The 23,003-nt window shown below is 48.7% G+C and overlaps 1 protein-coding gene across 4 annotated transcripts in view; it reads right to left on the bottom strand.

Moving 5' to 3' along the window:
- ATP6V1E2 (ATPase H+ transporting V1 subunit E2) overlaps positions 1-23,003 on the bottom strand; it is a 66,224-nt gene that overhangs the window by 16,988 nt on the left and 26,233 nt on the right. The window lies entirely within an intron of this gene.

Raw genomic sequence — 23,003 nt, 5'->3', positions numbered from 1 at the left:
GCCAAATCCATTTTAAACTTCTGCCCTCCAGAACTGTAAGAGAATAAATTTGAGTTGTTTGAAGCCACTGCATTTGTAATCATTAATTACAGCAGCAACACTAATATGGGAAACTAACACAGGTGCCAAGACTCAGCAAGCTCTTTCCAGCTTTGCAGCCATGTCAAGATGGCATCACCAGGCCATTGGCAAGGGTCCATTTGGCCCTGGGCCTGAGTAGGACTGCACACAGTCCATCGTGCGGGTTGGAGCCTGCCCTCAGCAACATGCAATTCAAGAAGAGAGATGCTGAAGCTCTAGGGAGCTCAGCGCAGGCCTGTCGGATACCCTGATCACCAAGCAGCGCCTGGGGGAGCCAGGGTGGCGAAATCTGGGCATACTCCCTGGGACTTTGGGAAGGAGGAACTGATGGTCTGATTGGGCCCAGAGCAAGGCAGCAATGCTGCCCTCATGAAAAAGGAGGAGAAGGAGAAAAAAACACCCAAACAGGCCATACAGCTCAACCCTCAAATCACACACACCACACACACACACCACACACAAATAAACAGTTGTCTACCATAGAGATATACACAGACCTCCAGATAAACAGGCAGCAACAACCAAAAGGAGTGAACTTTGGACAGTAGAGGGCTCACTGGAGGGACCACAGGCGGCTGCCCAGAGTGTACAACAAGGGAAGGGGTTCAATTCCCCCCTACCCCCCCAGACCAGCTCCTGACCCCTCCTCTCACACACCCCTCCCCCAGCAGGTTGTCACCCGCCCCTCCCAGGAACGATGACTAGCAAGGGAGGCTTTAGGGATAACGCCACACACTGAATGAGGCTGGAAACAGCCATGCGATCAATCAAGTCTGTATTGACCCCTCCGCTTCCTGGACCTGAGGCTCTGCTTTAAGAGGAACAAAAGAACAAAAGAAAACCCTTCTGTCCTGTTGGGCTCCCTGAGTGATGCTGAGTACAAACACAGGAAAAGAGAAGACCACCCTGGGATCCCATGTCAGTACCCATTATCATGCCATTTGGGGCCACGGTGACTTCACATTTTCCAGTTCAATGCACCCATCCCCATTTATAGCTACATGTGACAGGTATTTACTCAGAAGTAATAAAACTGTCATTTCTCATTAAGCTTTCAATGATAGAATTTGTTTGCTATGGGTCATTTCTCAAAATCATCTCATTTGATCTGGGTTTCTGGGGTAGGATTGAGACAATAGATCAGGACATCAAAAAGATTAAAGCCCAGATGTTTAATTTGCTAGAGGAAACAGAAGTGAAAGTTTAAAAAAAAAAAAAAAGAAAGAAAAAGAAAGAAAAGAAAAAGAGGTGTTTCCATCATGGCTCAGCGGTTCAGGTTCAATCCCTGGCCTCGCTCAGTAGGTTGAGGATCCAGTGTTGCTGTGAGCTGTGGTGTAGATTGCAGATGCAGCTCAGATCCAGCATTGCTGTGGCTATGGTATAGGCCAGCGGCTACAGCTCCTATTGGACCCCTAACCTGGGAATCCTCCATGTGCCACGGGTGCGGCCCTAAAAAGACAGAAAGACCAAAGAAAAAAAAGTGCTATAAGGCCATTTACTTCATCATCCTGTAGCCAGGTAAACCTGAATTGAAATAAACCCATTTTCCTTACAAATCTTCAGAGAAAGACTTAATAAACTCAGTTAAGCTAGCATCTCATCTCACCCTCTTAGCAATGAGTATGAAGTCTCCCCTCTGTCTCGCCTCCCTACGACTAGCGCCAGTAGCCTCAGATCTGCCCTCGGCAAGAATGACCAGAGCTCCTAGTCACTGCCCAAACTTGGTAGAGGCCTCCCTATTCAAAGGCAAAGCAGAAAATCAGAAGGAAGGGAGGGACAGAAGTGGAGAAATAGGAAAACGGCACAGCTAGGGTTACCGAGCAGGCAACGAGTCAACACACAAGCCCTTCCAGGGCTTGGCTCCAACATGTCAGGCATTCGGCTACATGCTGCATGGAGGCCTGGAGGTAGACAAATCCATTAGCCCCATTTCACTGATGAGGACACCGAGGCTCAGAGAGCTGAAGTGACAACCTCAAGACCATCTTAGATCTCAGGTCTGACTCTGAAGCACATGATCTTTCAGGACCACCACGTTCCCCAAAGCCTGCCTTGGGGGGATCTCACCGCCTCGCTGGGGAGATGAGGCTCACATGCACTGAAGTATAAAGATGCTCTGGGGCACACAGACCCCAGTGACGAAGGACAGCAAAGAGGGAGAGGTGCCCTAAGCCCAGGGTGATGGGAAGACTTCTCAAAAGAGCAGCCCACCAGGGCACGTCAGCCTGGGACAGGGAGAAAGAAGGAGGGAGAACTCACCCAAATGTTAACGCTGGGTGGGGACGGATAATCTATACTCAGGAGAAGAAGCAGGCTCATCCTTGCTCCAGTCGATGGTAACAGGCCTGGAAAGTTGATTTGGGACCAAATTTTACAGTCTGGAGTTTAGTCTGAGGAATATGCACTTGATGCCTTGGGAAATAAGGAATCCCCGAAGACGGGTGGGGGAGAGAGTGAGCGTCCTCCAAAAGGGGGGGGGGAATCCTCTCCCCTCCCCTCTCCTGGGAACCCTGTTCTTGCCTTGACCTTCTCGTCCAATCCAGGAGCTTTCTTTCTAAGGTCTTAGTGTGTGAAGATCACATTCAGCTGTTAAATGTTTTGTTCAAAACAAAACAAAGAAACAGCCACAGTGGCTTAACCCAAGAGCGGGTTCTGTTTCTCATATACTGAGAAGTCCCATGCAAGGCAGTCCATGACGGTGAAACTGGCCTAGGAAGTCATAAAGAACACAGGCTTATTTTTGTTCCACCGTCCTTAACACATGGCTTTTATCTTCCTCACCCCGTGGCTTTCTGCCTCATATTCTCAAGACAGCTGCTGCAGCTCAGCAGGGGCCGGGGAGGGGGGGCACCTGTTCAAAGCTCTTCAGAAAGATCCACCGGGAGACCTCTGCTTACATCTCATGGGTCAGACTGGTTGTGCTGCGGCTCCCAACTTCAGGACATCTGAGGTGTGATAAGTTTTTTGCCAGGGCACGATTGCAGGCTTGAGCAAAATTAAGATTCTGCTAGCGTGGGTGAGGGGAAGGAGAGGAATGGATATGGAAAAAAGCATGTAACAGTGTCTACTGTGCCCTGCTTTCTTAAGCTCAGGTCCCACTGCCTCCCTGCCCCAGTGCTGAGCCAGCAGCCTGGTCCAGGTTGAGATAAACTGCGTGGAGCACAGCTGGAGTCACGCTGGGCCTGGCCCACTGCTGCACCTCTACCTTAAGGTATTGCCCACAGAGCACAGCAGGAAGGTCACGGTTCTCTCCGGACACACACGACAGGAGGAGTTCTGCCTTCACCCTCCTGACCTCTGCCTGAGGCCCCAGGATGTTACACAACCAGGGCCGAAGTCTTGCCTGGGGACATAGAAGGGCCGGCCCCGCTGTGCTGGGCGCCCTCAGCAAAGTCACCAGCAAGAGGCAAGTCTGCCCCAAGAGTACCCTCCCCTCCTGAGTCCCAGAGCCCTGTGCATGCCCGCCCGCATCCTCCACATGAGCCCTCTCCACCCCAAGATGCTGAAGACTGAGAGTCTAACAAATCCTCCAGGTTACACTCAGCTCTAGCCCAAACAATTAAGCACGAATTAATTAAGCATGTTTCTAGCAGGCTTGGGAAGAGAAAGAAGAATCTTTCCTGTTTCCCAAATGGAATCACATGGGGTGCAACCCTGAGTCCAAGGACAAAGCTCCAGTCCTAGAAACACCGCCTCGGAGATCTAGGAGGGAAGGGGGACAGGGGTTCCCAAGGCCTCTTCCCTGCCAGCTGGACTTCTAATCCCACTTTAGCAGGTGACTGAAAGCAAGACAGTTAAGCTTTCTAGGTTTCATCTGGGGGACCTGCAAATTACCTAGACTCTCAGTTTTTGTTTTTTTTTTTTTTCAAAGGGGTGGGGGGCGGTGAGGGGGAGACTGGGATCAAAGCCCAGGATCTGATTTCAGAAATTCTGACTAATTGATCTGAGATGACGGGGTCCAAGGAGTTTGTTAACCTGAAAAGTGCCCCAGTTGATCATAAGGTTTCGGCTTCATTACAAAACCTAAATCCTTGCTACTCTACATATGATCTGAGGACCAACAGCCCAGGTATCACAGAAATGCAGCATCCAGGTCCCACCCCAGACCCATGGATCAGATGCATTTTTGACAATATCTGCAGTGACTCACAGGCACGTGAAAGCCTGTGACACACTGCTCTAGGTGATGTGACTTGACTCAAGCTATGCTCTGCTGTGAAGACAGTGCACTTGGCCTGGAGGGTCTTGGGGATGGGGGTGGATGTGGAGGCAAGGTATGAAAGTGGGGAGAGAGGATAACCAGGCGTGGAGTCCCCACCAGTGCTATGGGAGACCCCATATCAGCAGGTGCAGGCCAGGGGCAGTGTGGCTGCCATCCTCCCTCCTTGCTCTTGGTTTTTGATGTTTTTTTGTTTTTTGTCTTTTTAGGGCCTCACCCACAGCATATGGAGATTGCCAGGCTTGGGGTCAAATCCAAGCTGTAGCTGCCATCCTACACCACATCCACAACAACGTCAGATCCGAGCCGTGTCTGCGACGTACACCACAGCTCACGGCAACGCCAGATCCTTAACCCACTGAGTGAGGCCAGGGATCGAACCTGCGTCCTCATGGATACTAGTCAGGTTCATTAACTGCTGAGCCACAACAGGAACTCCCTCCCTCCTTGTTCTTCACCAGTCCTTGCTCTGGGCTTCGAAGCAACCAAAGGATTTTTTCCATCACTCCGTGACTCACGAAAAACGTCCAGAACCCCCCCAGGCCTGTCTTTGCCTCTGTCCCTTTTATGATATGGCTCCTTTGTGTGTAGCTTGGGGGAAAATCTTGCGACCATACCTTCATTCATTATTTAAAGGTTGCCACTATTCTTTCAGGAAGGTTAAGCATGATTAAAAGATGGGATTTTTTTTTCCACAGGGCATAACAGAAACGCTAGGGCTCCGGCATTTTTAAGCTGTTTTGGCCAAGCCTTGTTGCATAATTTAAAGTCTGTGACTTATTTAGATTTCATTAGCCAGAGGAGCAGCAGCTGCAGGTTCATTAGTCAGTATTTATTAAGCTCCCTCAGAGGGCTTGGTCCGCTCTTAAGAGCAAAGTGGAGGAACAGCTTTGGACTTGCAAATTTCCTCTGCTTAAGTAGAAGGGGATCACAGATGCAAGGTGGGCCTTTTTGTTCCTCAAGAACAAAGGAGTGGGGAGTTCCCTTGTGGCACAGCAGGTTAAGGATCTGGTGTTACCACTGCAGTGGCTTGGGAGAAGTGGTTGGTGAGGGTTGGCTCCAGAATTTATGGGGCCCAATGCAAAAGGACAAGACAGGGTCCCTCTCTCAAGAACTCTTGAGAATTTCAAGGTGGTAACTGCAAAACCTGAAACCAAGAGTGGGGTCTAGTTGAGGCACGGGGTCCCCCTGAACACCAATGCCAACGGTGGTCTGGCCACGAGGCCCACCTTAGAGGTGGATGAAGGAGACCTTCTGGATGGGGGGGCTTTGTGGATCCTCCCAAATCCCACCCTGGTCCTCAGCACCCCATCAAGCAAGGGAAAGGAAGCAGACCACTGTGCCTTTGGAAAGGGAGTGAGGGAGTTCCCACTGTGGCTCAGCAGAACCCAATGTTGTCTCTGTGAGGATGCGGGTTTGATCCCTGGCCTGGCTCAGTGGGTTCAGGATCCAGTGCAAACTGCAGCATTGATCGCAGATGCAGCTCAGATCCAGCATTGCTATGGCTGGCATAGGCCTGCAGCTGCAGCTCTGCCTCGATCCCTGGCCCAGGAACTTCCATTTGCTACAGGTGTGGCTGTAAAAAAGAAAGAAAAGGGGTGGGGGATGAGGACACCTGGAGTAGGAGGATGCTGAGTCTGGTGGCTGGGGGGGGGAAGACCCCCTCCTGGACAACGTGGGTCCCTCCTGCTGCCAGAAGCAGAGTCTGGCTGAGCAGGAGGCAGCTCTTGGCATGCAGGTCACGCCCCAGGCTTGCTGCTGCTATTCCCAGGGCTAATGGAAGCCTCAAGTTCTCCAACTCTTGGTGTTTCCCCTCCCTCCTGGCTTCTGCCCCCAGCCCCATTCAGCTGCTCATTTTCCCTGGGCTAGAAAATCCCCAAATAGAAGAATAAAGCTACACTTTTTACCCTCATGAGCCTCATTTGTATCAAATGACACAGTCACTTCGCCTGAAACTTTTCATCAAAGGAGTCTTTGTAGGGTCCTGGGGCAGAAAGCAGGTCTTGGAAAACAGCCACCAGGAAGCCTCGCAGAAAGTGCTGAGCAAGGCAATCCTTGGCGGGGGGGGGGGGGGGGGGGGTCCTCAGGAGCTTCCCTCCACCCCATGCTGGGCCTGTGCCAGACATTCTGTACTGTGGAGCTGCTCCCCTCCCAGCACTCGCTCTGGCCAGGAGATGCCGGAGCAGCTAATTATGTGCTGCAGGGACCACCCCACTGCCGGGACTCAATCAGTGCTTGAGGAGCAAATGAATGAACAAACGAATGAACAAAAGGATGTACTAGACAACCCGAGAAAGGCTCCTGAACGCGAGGTTTCTGGGCTTCCTGGAGAGGGAAGAAGGGCGCACACACTTGATGCCAACTCATCAACCCACAGCCACCCCTGACGGAGCATAACCATCTGCCCTTTGCAGATGAGAATGAGACTCAGAGGGGTTCAGGAGTCTCCTGAGCTTCCTCACTAGAAGGTGGCAGAGACCCACTGCAGCACGGAGCTGAGGTGGATTTAAAGAAAGCAAAGATGGAGTTCCTGTTGTGGCGCAGTGGAAACAAATCCGACTAGGAACCATGAGGTTGCGGATTCAATCCCTGGCCTCGTTCATTGGGTCACGGATCTGGTGTTGCCATGAGCTGTGTTGTAGGTTGAATACTCGGCTCAGATCCTGCGTTGCTGTGGCTGTGGCATAGGCCGGCAGCTGTAGCTCCAACTGGACCCCTAGCATGGGAACCTCCATATGCTGCAGGAGCGGCCCTAAAAAGCAAAAAATAAAATGAAATAAAAATAAAGAAAACAAAGACATATGATCCAGCAATCCCACTCCTGGGCATATACCCAGACAAAACTCTAATTCAATAAGCTACAGGTACCCCCTATGTTCATAGCAGCATTATTCACAATAGCCAAAACATGGAAGCAACCTAAAATGTCCACCGACAGAGGAATATAAGGATAAAGAAGATGTGGTATACATACACAATGGAATATTACTCAGCCATAGAAAAGAATGAAATAATGTCATTAGCAGCAACGAGGATGGACCTAGAGTTTACCGTACTGATCTCTTACTTACTGAGTGAAGGAAGTCAGAAAGAGAAAGATAAATACCATCTGATACACTTATATGTGGACTCTAAAATATGACACAAAAGAATCTGCCTATGAAACAGAAACAAACTCACAGACATAGAGAACAGACCTGTGGTTGCCAAGGGGGAGGGGGGAACAGGAGGGAAGAATCGGGAATGTGGGATTAGCAGAGGCAAACTATTATACACAGGATTGATAAAAAAAATAAGATCCTGCTGTACAGCACCGGGAACTAGAGTCAATATCCTGTTATACACCATCATGGACAAGAACATGAAAAAGAAAACATGTATGTATTATATATATGTGTGTGTGTATCACTTTGCTTTGCAGCAGAAATTACCCCAACATTGTAAATCAACTATACTTTGATATTTTTTGAAAGAAAGCAAAAAAAAAAAAAAAGTCTGTTTGGATTTGCAAATAAAGATTCAGAATGGCTTTCATAACACGTGAAGAGCACTGTTGTTGTATTTCAAATGGTATTATTCAACCCCCCTGTGTCTATATTTGTATACCTAAGAGTAGCAACTTCAAAGGTACTTGGCTTAAAAGCCTACCATTTTATTCCACCCATTCTCTCACGTCCTTCCACCGAAGGCTGTGGAGGAAAATGTGCCTGAGAGGGGACAAGGCTGTACGTCCTCACTCACCCGTCCAGCCCTTTTCTTGGCGAGCATGGGATTCATACTCAGTCCTGGATAGCTTCCTCTGGACCCCACCCAATATCCTCTGCTGGCTCCATCAGATCTGGGCCTGTAACTGGCCTGAGGAGGCTGGAGGTCTTCCTTCTTGAATCATCCCTGTCTGGCTCTCATCCTGAAGACAGGACACTATGGCAGGTGTATGAAAGAACAGGGAGGTGGTCAGACCCAGAGAGAAATCCTACAGCTCAAGCTCATTGACTTTCACTCCTGGACACTTTCTGTATCCTCACAGACACAAAGCCTCCCCTGGTATCAGAGCTGGCCTGAGTGAGCTCCTAGAAAACAATGAGCTTTGATTGGAAGACTCTGGGAGCACAGAGAAGTAGAGAAAGCCCATCTGCTCTCAGTTATCAGCCTAACTTCAGTGGAACTCCAGATGGCTGCTCTAAGCAAACCACCCACTGCAGGACCATCCTGATTCTCAGAACAGATCAGCTAAGGTAGGAGTCGAAAACTGGGATGCTGAGAGGACCAGGTGGGGCCCTAAATGAGGAGAGCGGGCCAGGGGTAGCAACCAAGAAAGGAAGTGCCAGTATAAAAGAAGCAGCCCCCACTGCCCTCCTTCCTGCCCATTCTTGCCATGTAAGGATGCAAGCTCCATATCTAGTTGTTCAAGGGCATCCAGGAATCCAGTCTTTTTGTGTGATACTTGCTGATTTTTAACTGTTGGTTCCATCTTTTCAGGCACTCTATAAACCTAGCAAAAGTCTATGGGTTCACCAGTTCACAATATTTGAACTTGAGATGTGATTTTCCTTATGATAGAGTCTGGGTTTCAGACATGCTGGGGCATTTCTTCAAACAGAAAACACTCCTAGTTACAAAAATAGAATGTGATTCACTCTAGCACCATGTTTAAGCACTGAAGAGCAGTACAGGATGCTTCTTCCCCTCACAGTTTGCCTCACCTTGAGGTGTTTCAAGAAACAGATCTCTTAATGCATTCCAAATCAGATTAGAGTGGCAAAAATCTAATTTTCATACAACTTCTGGAAGGAAGATGGGAATTTGGCTCGAGCCTGGATCAGGATTAAAGAAGGGGCATGGCCAGGGCCAGGGGTTGGGAAATGAGGCAGGGAGCCTGTTGAGGGTGGAGGGCCAAGCTGGGTTCTCCTGCTGGGGATGCGGAGAGAGGCTGGCAACAGCTCTTGTGAATGAAGTTAGTTAGACAGAGAGGTGGGGCCTGGGGACAAGAGCCAGCCAGAGACGGGAGAAGAGTAAGGGAGCATCATTAGTTGCCATGGCAACAATGAACAAGGAAAGGAAGAGATAGAGTGAGGGTAGTATCTCAGAGAGGAGCTATATTGTGCTGCTACAACCAGCTAGCCCCTCTCCGCCAAGGCACCTTGTCTATGCTTCCCTGGGCCCTGTGATACCTCCCCCACCTAACTCCACCTGTCCTTGGTGTGGATAAGGTACTATGAAATTACATCAAGGACATTTAGATCCTATACTCGAGTGGTCTGGATGTGGTACCTACTTACCGTGCATCTGGATCTCCAAAAGATCTTTTTTTTTGGGGGGGGTCACCCTTGGCACATGGAAGTTCCTGGGCCAAAGATCAAACCTGCACTATGGCAGTGATACAAGGTGCTGCAGGGATGCTGGACCCTTAACCCACTGGGCCACAAAAGAACTCCAAAACACCTCTTAAATTCAAAAATATTTGCTCCACTGTCCTGCCATAAAGCCCATAATTTTCCTATTAGGAAAAAATTTCTTGGCCTAAGGATTTGTTCATGTTCAATTACAACCCTTCCTTAAGAACTGTAATACCCTGGATATTAACTTCTAGACTCTCATAAAAAATTCACATGTGTCAGGAATCTCGGTTCCAGCCTAGGAATGCCCACCACTAGGATTCAGGCATATGTGAACATGTAGGATAAGTTAGTAGGGCAGAACGCAGACAGGCCAGTTCATAGGATGTTTCCAGTGACATCCGCTATGTGTGTCCAGCGTTCATTTCCCCTTGATTTTCTCCCTGTTCATCATTATTCGTCCATGGGGTTCAAATGGGATGACTTCAAATCGAGGGTGGGCCCAAGATCCAGACCTGACCAATCAGAGTATTCCAACTCCTGGTCAAATGATTGGTTCTGGCATGGACACATGACCGGAGCCTGACCAATGAGTCTCAGACTTAGGACTTTTGCTGGAACTCCAGGGAAAGATGAAATTCTCTTTCCACTGGCTACTAAGCAAGCAGAATAAATGTCCAGAGCTGCTGGTGGCTGGTGGTTTTGTTTCATCTGAGGAAGGCCTACCTGAGTATAAAGCTGGCATGGAGAAAAGCAGAGCCAAGAAGAGATAAGACTCAGATGGGGAGGGCAAGGGAGGGAAGGAGGAGAGAGAGAGAGTCCTTGTTGGCATGATTTGAGTCTCCAGATCCACCTGAAATAAGAGACATCCCTAAGCTTTTCAGTTGCAATTAACCTTGATTTAAATTGGGTTTCTGTCCCTCAGAACCGAGTTTTGAAACATGCAAGGGCTTTCCCATTTGGCTAAGGACAAGAGGATTATGAGAGTTGGAACATGGGCTCAGCAACAGCTAATGGAGATTTGGCATCTGTTCCCAGGCTGTGCTATGGAGAAAGCTGTGGGGACGACCCAAAACAAGGGCATTTGAGAGACATGGAGAGACGTGCAGCTTAATGAGGGCCACATGTGCAAACTCACACGCAGAAAAGGGAGCCATTTCTTTACTTTCCAAAGGAAAACAGCCCTGCTCTAATACCATGAGGGGTGGGAGTACTGATGTCAGTGCAAAGGAAATGGTGGCAGGGCCTCACTGAGGGGGGGGGGACTCGTGGGAAATGCCACAGACAAGCGTCGTTTGTACGTGCCACGGTGCTCACAAGAGGCTCCATGAAAAGACCATGATGGAGTTTCCATCGTGGCTCAGTGGTTAACGAATCCGACTAGGAACCATGAGGTTGTAGGTTCGATTCCTGGCCTTGCTCAGTGGGTTAAGAAGCCAACGTTGCCGTGAGCTGTGGTGTGGGTTGCAGACGTGGCTCAGATCCCGCGTTACTGTGGCTCTGGCGTAGGCTGGTGGCTACGGCTCCGATTAGACCCCTAGCCTGGGAACCCTCATATGCCGTGGGAGCGGCCCAAGAAATGGCAAAAAAGACCGAAAAAAAGAAAAGAAAAGAAAAGACCATGAAAGGACTGGGAGCAGCCTGGTGTCCATCACCTGGTGGGTGGATAACTACCGTGTGCAGTGAGGCACTGATCCTGCTCCCACATGGATGAACCTTGAAATCATCATGCTAAGTGAAAGAAGCCAATCGCATATTTCACAATTCCATTCACACAAAACGTCCAGAGTATGCACATCTCTAGAGACAGAAAGTAGATTAGCGGTTGCTTAGGGCTAGGGGAACAGAGGGATTGGGGAGCGACAGCTAAGGGTGCACAGTTTCCTTTAGGGTGATGAAATGTCCTAAAATTAATTGCGGTGACAATTGCAAAACTTGAATATACCAGAAGCCATCTAATCACACACTTTACGTGGGTAAACATGATATATGAGTTACATCTCAATTAAACTGTTATCAAAAACAGGGCTCTTGAGGTTCCTGCCTAGTCTGCGTGGGGTGGGAGTAAAGGCAGGGGGGTCGGTCAGCCTCCAAGAGGCCCAGGGCACATGATGTAGCTGCTGCTACACTGGGAGGCAGTCTGCTCTGAGATATGACAAGAGGGACCTCACTCTGGACCAGCACTTTAACCAGGCTCCACTCTGCCTCTTATCTGGTCTCATCCCCTGCACCGCCCCCACCCCTACCCCAACACACAGGGTAAGAAGTCTATAGGATCAGGTGGACATACCCAAGCACTCCCACCTTCCAAGAACACACCCTAGACATACAGGACCCAGGAACTCCTTGCCCAAAAGGTCCCAAACCTGTTTCTAGAGACTGCAGTCCTCTTCCCCAGGTCTAGACATGGCACAGTAGCCTGAACTGGTGGTGAGCCTACAAGAGGTGGGACTGGAACTTGAATACATAGGCTGGATGCCCACATCAGGCCCCTCTAAGGATGAGGCAGAGCTGGGGGTGAAGGAGCAGGGGAGAGGCCATGGGCAATGAGTCCCAGCTCTCCCCACAACCACCGTGTTCCAGCCAGGTGATGCCAAGAAGATGAGAATTCTCAATTCAAACTTGACCTTCCAGGTCACCATGAAGATATACTTTTCAAGATAGGCCAGAACATTTAACAATTTGTTAGCTCGATTTATAGTCATATGACATGTAAACATGTGGTCTGTGGACCTCCATTTGCCCTCTTGCTCTGGACTCCCACAGATACAAAGAATCTGATGCTGAGAGATGCTACACTTAAGAGAGAAATCTATCAGAGCTTTTCTTTCTAATGAATCCTGCCGTGGGGTTTTCTGAGGCTTGCATTGATGGGTTTGGGAAACACGGTTCAGAGATTCCTTGCTCCAGGCTACAGAGAAAGCAGCTCTGTGGCTGCCCACAACCTTGAAGTTTAATGATTTCTCTCTGCATCTCAGCTTAGCCTGTGGCTTAGGCAGGTAGTGAGGTGCAGGCTGAGGACTAGGGGGATGGGGTGGGTTCTCTGAGCCATACTGAGGAATCTGCATCTGTCTGGCTTTCTTGTCTTGTAGTTTGTTGTTATTGTTTTGAAGATATAATGCAATAGAGTGCACCTGGCAAGGAATTCTAGAAGGAGCTCACACGAAACATCTGAGAACAGAGCTGAGGCTGGAGAGTGTCTGTTCATCCTTCCTCTATGGCTTCCTGATGGCCAAAATCTCTGGGGGATCCTGTTCTAATGCCCTTGGGGTAGAGACCTGCAAGACACACGGCCTCTGGTCTCCAAGAACTTACCATCTGGTGGCAAAATACCATTGACATTGGAGCCAATAAGGCACAATATAAAAACCCCACAGTACAACTTTGGGTGTGAGATAAATCATTCTCAAGACGAGAGATCATCTTGCCCAGAGTGTCTCCTTGGCACTGTTGACACTTTGGGCCACATTATTCTGAGCTTGGGGGGGAGACAGGGGGGTGGCATGGTGGTGGCGAGGAAAGTCCTGTGCATGGTAGGATATTTAGCAGCATCCTTGGCCTCTACTCACTAGATGCCAGTAGCAAGTTCCCTGCCCCAGTTTTGACAACGAAAAATATCTCCAGACACTACCAAATGTCCCATGGAGGTCAAAACTGCCCCCATTCGAGAACACCTGCTCTACGATAAATACACACCTCCATCATTTCCAGTGTAATTAATGTCTATAGAACTGCAGGAAGCCAGAGGAGGGGAGATGGCTGTGGGCTAGAAGAGCCTGGCTCATGGAGGAGAAGGTGGCACCTGAACTGGGGGCCTCGAAGGATGGGTAGGATTTGGCTACCCAGCACTCCAGACAGGAGAGACAGTGTGCTCAAAGGCAGAGCAGCCGGAACAAGCAGTGTGCCCTACGTGGTAGCGCAGTTGTGCAGTGCTAAAGGGTGCCCAGCCCAGGGGACAAGAAGGGGCTGAAAGGCAGCCCGCCCTTTCCTGGTCAAGCTGTGCCGCTTGGCACTGGGCTGCGTCAGTCCAGAGGAAGGGAAGAATTTTTCTTAGTGCAAAGCTGTCTTATGCTCCCCACCTCATATGTTCAGGGTGCTGTATGTGCCCAAAGGGGGCCTTTTTCTAATGACAGAGGCATCACAGGGGCCAGTCAAGACCCCATGAATGAGCACGCCCTGGGATGGAGAGGAGAGAGAGCCAGCAAAGTAGCTGGCCCTCCGTCAGGGTCTGCTGGGGACTCTACCTTTCTTGTTGGTCCCACTATGCTCCTCTCTGCTCTAACTGATCTGTGGGGACCCCCCATCCACCCACTCTGCTCTGCAGAGGCCCTCATAGAAGAATAAGCAGGAAGGTGTTTCAAGAGCTCAAAGTACGTTGAACCAAAAGCTCTGAGAGAAGGGTCTGGATCTGAGACTGACAGCAGCCAACATGCCTGGGCTCAGATCACTTTGGCTTTCATCCCTTCCAAGGAACGATCCTACCAAGAGGTGGTCACCCCTCGGGGAAGTCGCCTCTGCCCAGAGTGCCTTTTCTCCTACAAAGAGACCTTCAGACTCTGCGGGAACCCCTCACCCCATCACCTTCCCTTTTTTTGCTCACCCAGCAACGGATCAGCACAAACTAAGGTACAGGTGCTCCTGGGGATAACAAAGACCTTCCAAAGGGTGCATATTTTGGCATGAGTCATTGTAAGAGCCTCGCATGAAGAGGAGTCCTCAGCATCTGCAAGTGCTCCCTCATACCGCTGTTCTGTCTGAGCATGTGCACCAGGGATGTGCCTGGCTCCCTGAGCACCCTTCTCCCACTTCCCCAAAGAAGGGCACCCTTCTTACCCATCTCAAATCCTCCCATGGGGCATTAGCTTGGGGACAAAATGTACGGTGCAATGAAAGGACGGTCTAAATCCTGGTATCCACGTCGAGAAAAGGAGTGATGAATGGCTGAGCAATTCTCTGCTTTCATTCAAAGTGAAGGAGAATCTATTCCAGTTGTTAGCTGATAGATTTTTCATCATCTACCCATTTGGTCTTTGGTGTATAGCTCAAAGGGACTTTATAAAATCAAGGGACATGGCTATCAGAAAATGCTTTGGATCCCTTTGTACTTAAGTATGTGAAAAAGTTGCTGAGCTCAGCTCTTGCACTTATAAACAACAGCAAATAGAATTAATACCAAACCCTGACCCCTTCTAGTGATGAGTAATAGTCATCCATGGATATATGAACTAATTGGGATAGGGAGAAAAAGCATCATCTCATTAAGAGATGCATTTCCAAGTAAGCTTTATTTTTTTATCTATTAAATGTTCTGATAGTATTTGTTTTGATTAATTGTGCATTAGTTGTCATGGTAAAACTCCAGTCAAAATATTCTCTAACACTTAGAGTCTTTTGGTGCAAGGAATTTTAAAAATAAACTCATTTTACATACATGGCTTTGCAGGAGAGAAGTATGATAGGGTGATGCATAAAAGACATTCAGTCATAAAAATGTATTAGGATAAAACTCTGTATGAGAAGTAGAAGGAAATATAAATTCAAGGGGAAAAAAAGAGGAAAAATTTCCAACTGTTGAGGGAGAACTTCATGTATTTTTTAAAAAGATGATGGTGGGTATCCAATCCCTATAGCATTTCACTTAGAAACATTTTTTCAGAATACTCTAACAGTTTTATCTTTAAATGTCAATATTTGCATACACCAGAAAGTACACTCTATGTAACTACTTAAACTATGGAAAAATTTTGAATGTTTGCTCCTAAAAATGTGCAAAGGGGTACACAGATTTTTAAAACGAATTTTGAAATCTTCAAGAAAAATGGTGAGAGCACCAGGGTCACGGGAGCTTGGCACTTGCCTGCAAAGGAAGGGCCTAGAATAAACTCAAAATCAGTAGCTTTGACAACTCCCTAAGTCTCCAGGGACCTGAGAGGACCTTCAAAGCGTGTGGGGGTGGGGGAGGAGCCCCTCACTGGTGTGAAACTGGGCCAAGGCTCTCCCCCTTTGTCCCATCAATACTCTCCTCTGTCTTTTTTCTTTTATCTCTGGTTTTATTTCACTGTTCCTCCAAAATCTCATTCTCTCCACTACAGATGCCTTGTCAGCTCAGTGTGACATCTGTTCTGCTTTCTTGCATCCCACCTCACCCACCGTTCCTTTCTTCCAGAAGTTTTTGGGCGGCAGCGGTCCCACCCACCCACTCCCAGCCTCGCTGGCCCTGGCCGCTGTCTTGTACACGCCTCCAGTTTGCTCTTGGTTTGGGCGAGTCCTCAGTTTCCAGCTAAGCCGTAAGTTTTCTCATCTCTGCCTCCAAGTCTCCTTTCTCAGCGATAAAAGGCGGATAAAGAAGAATTAGGTGAGATGAAATTTGTGCAGTGCCTGGCACCGAGCCTCGCCTGCAGCCAGAACTGAGCCCCCAGCTGCATTCAGCAAGTACCTGCTAACCATGCAGTTGCATTTTCTCGCCAGCCAGTGATCACAGGAGTCTGGGCTTCCTGGCATCCCCCTTCTTCGCCCAGGGAACCAAGGAGAGTTCCCCAGGTCTCCTTTCGATAGCTTGCCAAGGAGGGGTGATGGAAATGCCCTCCCCCTCCCGCCACCGCGGCTGCCACCTAATCCACTCCGGGTCCCCGAGCCCAGGCTGGGGGGGGGGATGGGAGGAGGGGGAGCCGGGAGCTATGAGGTCATGGTCGGGTCACGTGACCGCTGCCGCATCTGTCAACTGTGGTACAATTACTAAGACGGTCAGGGCAGGGCGTGCGCTATTCAAACCAGTTCTCTCTCCCTCCTCCCGCTCCCAGTCGCTGGCCCCTTTCACACCAAGGGACCGTCTCAAAAGTCTAGGACCCTAAAGGGTATGGCTCCAAACGCTATAATTTAAGGGCTTGGGACAGGAAGACAGGAAGAGAGGAAAGCTTTCCAAGATTGCATTTATTGCTGCTGCAGTTTGAAAACTATGGTTCTAAAATCTTTTCTGTCAAAGCAGTTTGGCGTATGTTTAAAGAGTGTTAAAAACGCTCAAACTCTTTAACCCATTAACACCAGTTTTAATAAACGTTTGTTTGTGGAAGTAATCCAAACCCAGGCAAAGGTTTAGGTACACAAAATTCACTGTCTTATTACTGAAATTAACAAAGTACATAACAAAATTAAATAAATTAGGGTATAAACAAGAACAATACAATATTGTTTAGTTGTTAAAAATGGTGAGTCCCAATAATTTTCCTGACATGGAAAAATGCATGGAAAAAATGACTCTAGGGAATATTTGCTGAGCACTTACTATGTGCCAGATTTTCTGCTAAATGCTTCCTGTGAATTGATTCTTCTGACTTTAGGAGACAGATACTATTATTATCCCTCTTCTAAAAACTGTGGCCTAGAGAAGGAACCTGCCTAAGGCTGACTAGTTAATCAAGTATGAAAACGGAGCCATAGAGTTTATCCAAAGGGCTCACCTATATAAATGGCAGAAGCAGGATTTGAACTCACAGAATCTGAGCCTTTTAACCCCTACGTGCTTAAAAACTTGCCACAGTAGTAACTAATGAGAAATCAGTATAAACAGGTGATAATGTATATATACATATGTGTCCCTACACATAATACATGAGTAGCAAAGTAATGGAAGGACAAACACCCACATTTTCACAGTGGTATCCCTCAGCGGTACAATAGCCAGTTATTTAAATTCTCTTTATCCTATTTTGGATCTTTTAAATCAATACAGTGTGTGTATATTAATTTAACAAGTAAACAAAATGTTATATACAAACAGATTCCACAAAAGAGCCATGTGCTAAGTATGGGATTATTTTGTTATAATGAAAACTTGAAAGTAGCTCAAGTGGCAATTACTGGTTGAATAGTTAAACTATAAAAATAGTAAATGCAATAATTGGCAGGCATTGAAAATGAAAGTTACAGAGTTCCCACTGTGGCACAGTGAGTTAAGAATCCAACTGCGGTGGCTCATGTTGCTGCGGAGGTGTGGGTTTGATCTCCAGCCTGGCCGGAGGCAGCGGGTTAAAGGATCTGGCATTGCTACGGCTGAGTCTTAGGTTGCAGGTGGTGGCCTGGATTCAGTCCCTGGCCTGGGAACTTCCATATGCCTCGAGTGCAGCCATTTTAAAAAAAATTACCTTTAAAATGAAAGAAAGAAAATGAAGGTTATAAAGATCAAGTGATACCATTATGTGAAAAATCAAGGTCCAAAATGATAGGCATATTATGCACAATTATTTGAAAATATTATTGTAAAATCTGAAAGAAAAAAAGTAACTGTATCAGGAGGGTAAAATTATATGTGATTTTTAAAATTTTTTTCAACTTCTATAATGTCTTCTGTTTCTTGTATAATAATAAAAATATTTTTATTGAGCTAAGGTCCCATATCAAAATTAATACAGAACACACGGGATCCTTTTTGCCTTTTTTTTTTTTTCTTTTTTTTTGTCTTTCCTAGGGCCACACTTGAGGCATATGGAGGTTCCCAGGCTAGGGGTCCAATTGCCGCTGTAGCCGCCTGCCTACACCCAGCCACAGCAACATCAGATCCAAGCCGTGTCTGTGACCTACACCACAGCTCACAGCACCACCGGATCCTTAACCCATTGAGCAAGGCCAGAGATCAAACCTGAAACCTCAAGGTTCCTATTCGGATTCGTTAACCACTGAGCCATGACAGGAACTCCTTTTTTGCCTTTTTCGAATGCTTTCTGTTTGACCTCGTTTCATTCCCAATGAGCAAGGCACGCTCTTTCCCATTTTGCCGATGAAAAGTTAAGGCTTAGAGATGGTGAATGAGTTAGTTGGAGGAAACCAGCAAAAGCATAGCAACCCTGAGACTAAAACCCACACCTCAATCTCCCACCCAGGACTCTGGCCTGTAAACCACACCAACTGCCTTATGTAAAAACACAAACCACTGTTATAAGACTGCAACCTCTGAGACCCAAGTGTAGATTCTCTCCAACAGGTGAGAGTCTGAAGGCAGGAAACATGCCCTATTTCTCTTTGTCTTTAGAGTGGGAATGTTTAAGGCCTAAGATTTCGCCCCATCCACCCACTTACCCACACCCACACCCACACCCAGTCAGCCATGTCTCCAAAAGCAGACTCCCTAGGAACATGCCTTGCTCATGGATGGAGAGAGAGGCCAGTAGATGTGCAGTTTATCCTCCCCCACACCCTTTAGGGTACAACCTTGCCCACAGCCTCACAGAGAAAGGATTGGGGATCCCATAGGCCAGCCAGTGTGTGACAAGGGCCAGTTGCAAACTAGGTAGGCACCAGACATGCAAGACTAGACACAGAGATCAGAAGAAGTCAAGTGTCAGCGACAGTGGGTTAAACCAGGGGGCTGCGGAACCCCAGGGAACGTGGCCATGAGGTCCTGGTCCCTCATATAACAGAGGGAGATGTGACTTGCCAGGGTCACACAACAGCCAGCGAGAGCAGGAGTAAGGCCAATCCAAAGCCCAAAGGAATCGGTCAAAGGCCAGGCCACAACTCCACAGAGCCAGGTTTCATTCATTCACACAAGAGTCACCCAGTCCCATTCCCGATGACCAGATCGTCCTGTTGTTCTGGGTCCAGAGCCAGTACCCTGTCCCCAGTCTCCCTCCCCCACTTTGGGGATGAGATGGCCCTCATGACTCAAGGTGGGGAAAATCTGCGAAATCACAGAAAAGGGAGCAGCTCCCCCTCTGGAGAAGCAAACCCAAACTCCAAAGCACAAGAAACAAACCAATGGGCTGAGTCCAGGGCTGTGACAAGTCCAAGGATTCCAGAGCCCAGTGTGGAAAGTTGCCAGAAGCCAGAAGACAGGAAGAGGTCTGACCTGAGTGGTCTAAAGGAAGGGCATGCTATCAAGGGCTGAAAGGAAACCAAAAGATCTTGGAGGTATGGTAATGACACCAAGAGGTAAGGGGGAGATAAGCCTAGGTTATCAATCCTGATGGCAGAGGAGAGTTCCTAGTAGGAAGGGGGGTGGGGGGTAGGTGTGCTTGGATCTATAAACAGTGCCTTTAAGTGTTTGTTCCCAACTTGGAAAGCATGGAATATCTGAATGTTAGCAGTGCCTGCTACTGAAGACAAAAGCAACGTAATGGTACTTTCTGTAAGGAAAGGGGATGCCATTGACTCCAAATGCTATTTACAAAGGGCTTTTCAGGAAAGAAAAAAAAAAAAAAAGTCTTGCCTATAAAGACACCTGTCCATTGGTCTGAGCTGACTGATGATGTAGTGTTTGCTTTCCTATTTCTGTGGGGTCTGTGGCGCTTCTGTTGAGCAAAGGGGAGGGGCAATCGCTGTGTTGGGGACCTAGCAGAGAAGCAGGAACTCAGTAAAATGAGGTCTTGTCCCTTCTGTGCTTTCAAGCCCTTGGTGCCTTCCCAGTGTACTTGGAATAAACAGATTCCTCAAACGCCGCCCACAAGCCCTACAGGATCTGGCTCTGCCCCTCCTCTCTCCCTGACACCCACTCAGTGAAGCCCCACTGACCTGCTCTCTGCCCCTCCACCAGCGGAGCTTTCTCTGCCTGCTGCCCTACACTGTGGTTCCCTCTGCTCTGAACAGCCTACCCCCAGCCCGATGTTTGCATGGCTGCCCCCTTCTCCTGCTTTAGGTGCACAGGGCTCTACTTGAGCAGAGGGGGGTCCAGAAGGCCCCACTTCCCATAACCCTTTACTTCTCCATGGCACTTAGATTAACCCAAGTCACCAGTTGTCTACTTGCTTAGAGTACCAAGTATCCCCTCCTGGGCCCTCCCACCATCCACGTCAGCAGGTTCCTTTGCAAAAAAGCTCAGTCTTCACTGTCCTGTTCACTAAGAGGGATGCGGTGCCCGGCAGAGCACCTGATTGTTGGTAACCAGTCAAGAAATACATGTGGGATGAATGAACGAACAAGAGGTCTGCTGATTTGAATGTAATTGAGCGAAAACCCAGGATGCCAATTCCAAACGCGGAAAGATAAGAATCTTCACACACTCACTACTGCTTCCCTTTCTCCAATTAAGCCCCCGTGCAACCTGCTTCCACTTTCTCCCCCCTGCTCCTCCCTCCTTCCCTCTCTTCTTTCTTTTACAGAGGTTCTCAAGCACCTGTTTTGGCTAGATGCCACATGATAGGCCCACCTTCCCACCCACTCTGCTCCCCAGTAGCCCCCAGTGCCCTGACCTCATCCAGGGTTTCAGTCTATCCCTGGGTCCCCTCAAGTCACATCCTTTATATGGTCACCCACCGGTACCTCTTCTTGGGGGACCTTCGCTGGGACTGAGCCCTGAGGCAGAACACTCTAGGAAAGAGAAATGGGGGAGTCTGCATGGAACCAGCTACAGCCATGTATTTAATGACATATTTGTCCTGTTGGGAGCCAAAGCTTTGGAGCTTCTATACATTCAGTTTTTCATTAAAAAAAAAGAATGACAATAACTCGGTCTTTTCAAAGTTTTTGTTGGCAGTCCTAAGAGTCTTATTAGCTGACTATCACCCAGGACTGCTTCCTTGCTTCTTCTGAGCCTCAGATTGAAATGAACATTTGGCTTTCAAGATCCCTCTGTGTTCAGGAGTTCCCATTGTGGTTAAGAACCTGACTCGTATCCATGAGGATGTGGGTTCCATCCCTGGCCTCGCTCAGTGGGTTAAGGCTCCAGCATGGCCACAAGCTGAGGTGTAGGTCGCAGATGAGGCTCAGATCTGGCATGGCTATGGCTGTGGTGTAGGCCGGCAGCTGCAACTCTGATTCAGCCCCCAGCCTGGGAACCTCCATATGCCACAGATGCTGCGCTGAAAAAAAAAAAAAAAAAATTTTAAGAAAGATCCTTCTGAGTTCTAAACCTTGTGTAATCTTCGAGACGTGCATCCACTCAGGTTTGGTAGCAGCCAGGATGAGTCAAACATCACCCTCTACGGGCTCATCTCCCAGTGACAAAAAAAAAAATAAGTGCTCAGTTCCATCCCTCCAGGGGTATGCGGGAGGGGACGGAGAACTGGGCCAAGGGTCTGCCAAGATTGTCTCTGGGAGCCAAGGATCCCTTTTGCTCTGTCTGCAGAAAGAATAGAGTAGCCCGCTTCCCAGTGAAAGGAAAGGGGTCCTGTCCTGCAGGAAAAGATTAAGGGGTGAGCTGTGCGGTTGTGTGGAGAGCTGGGGTGCTGAGAGAGAGCAAGCGTTTATCATGCTTCAGAACGGAGCTCAGGAAGGTGGGGATGGGAGGAGAGCCTCAGCCTTTCCCAGTGCTGTCAATGCACAGGCACGATTTCAGAGGCAAGGTAGTGAACTGGAGGATGCAGAGGAGAGCAGGACAAAGGGGCACAGACTTGAGCGAACGTCTCCCTGGGCGAGTTCAGTGAGGGGCTGCCTTGTTCCCCGGAGGCATGGGGGTTGGGGGTGGCCCAGCGTAGATCTGCTGACCCCCTTCTGAGGATCCCAGGACCCCAGGGACAGAGAAGAAGCCCTGCAGCATTTTTTGAGGTTCTAGCAAGTGCCCAAAGCATCTTCTCCAATGTCTGGCTCTCCAGGCAGCTCAGGATGGGACCTAAATCTACACTCTCCCTCCACCAAGTTACGCCTGCCAACAGGATTCCTGGGGCGCTGGTTCAGTGAGGGATGCAGTGGGGAACAGGGCCTGGCTGCCCTGTGTTCGGCTTCACCCAGCCCTCCGGCAGAGAGAGTGAGCCTGCAGAAGCAGCCTCACTGCCTTAAGCACAGTCTGGGCCTGCGTCAGCAGCAAACAGCTTCCCTTGCACCTCGGGAGGAAGTGTTAATGAGGAGAGAGGTGGAGAAGGGTTGTGCCTGCCTGCGGTTTCTAACAGTTTGCTCCTTTTGGCTCATGGGGACTGAAGAGCTCACACTAGGAACACGCCTTCTTGAGGGTAGGACAGGTGATGCTGATAAAGACTGGATGTCGGAGTTCCCATCGTGGCGCAGCAGAAACGAATCCAACTAGGAACCATGAGGTTGCGGGTTCCATCCCTGGCCTCGCTCAGTGGATTAAGGATATGGCGTTGCTGTGAGCTGTGGAGTAGATTGCAGACGCGGCTTGGATCTGGTGTTGCTGTGGCTGTGGTGTAGGCCGGTGGCTACAGCTCCGATTAGACCTCTAGCCTGGGAACCTCCATATGCCGCAGGTGCAGCCCTCAAATACAAAAGGACGAAAAAAAAAAAAAAAAAAAAAAGACTGTGTGTAAGTTTGTACCAGGCAATTAACAAAAAGTGCCCAGTGCAAACATTCCTTGTGTGTGTGTGTCTTTTTGTCATTTTAGGGCCACACCCATGGCATAATGGAGGTTCCCAGGCTTGGAGTCTAATCAGAGCTGTAGACGCCGGCCTATGCCACAACTACAGAAACGGGGGATCCGAGCTGC

The sequence above is a fragment of the Sus scrofa genome, chromosome 3, assembly GCF_000003025.6.
Source record: "Sus scrofa isolate TJ Tabasco breed Duroc chromosome 3, Sscrofa11.1, whole genome shotgun sequence".
Classification (NCBI taxonomy): Eukaryota; Metazoa; Chordata; class Mammalia; order Artiodactyla; family Suidae; genus Sus; species Sus scrofa.
This window is presented reverse-complemented; position numbering and strand designations above follow the sequence as displayed.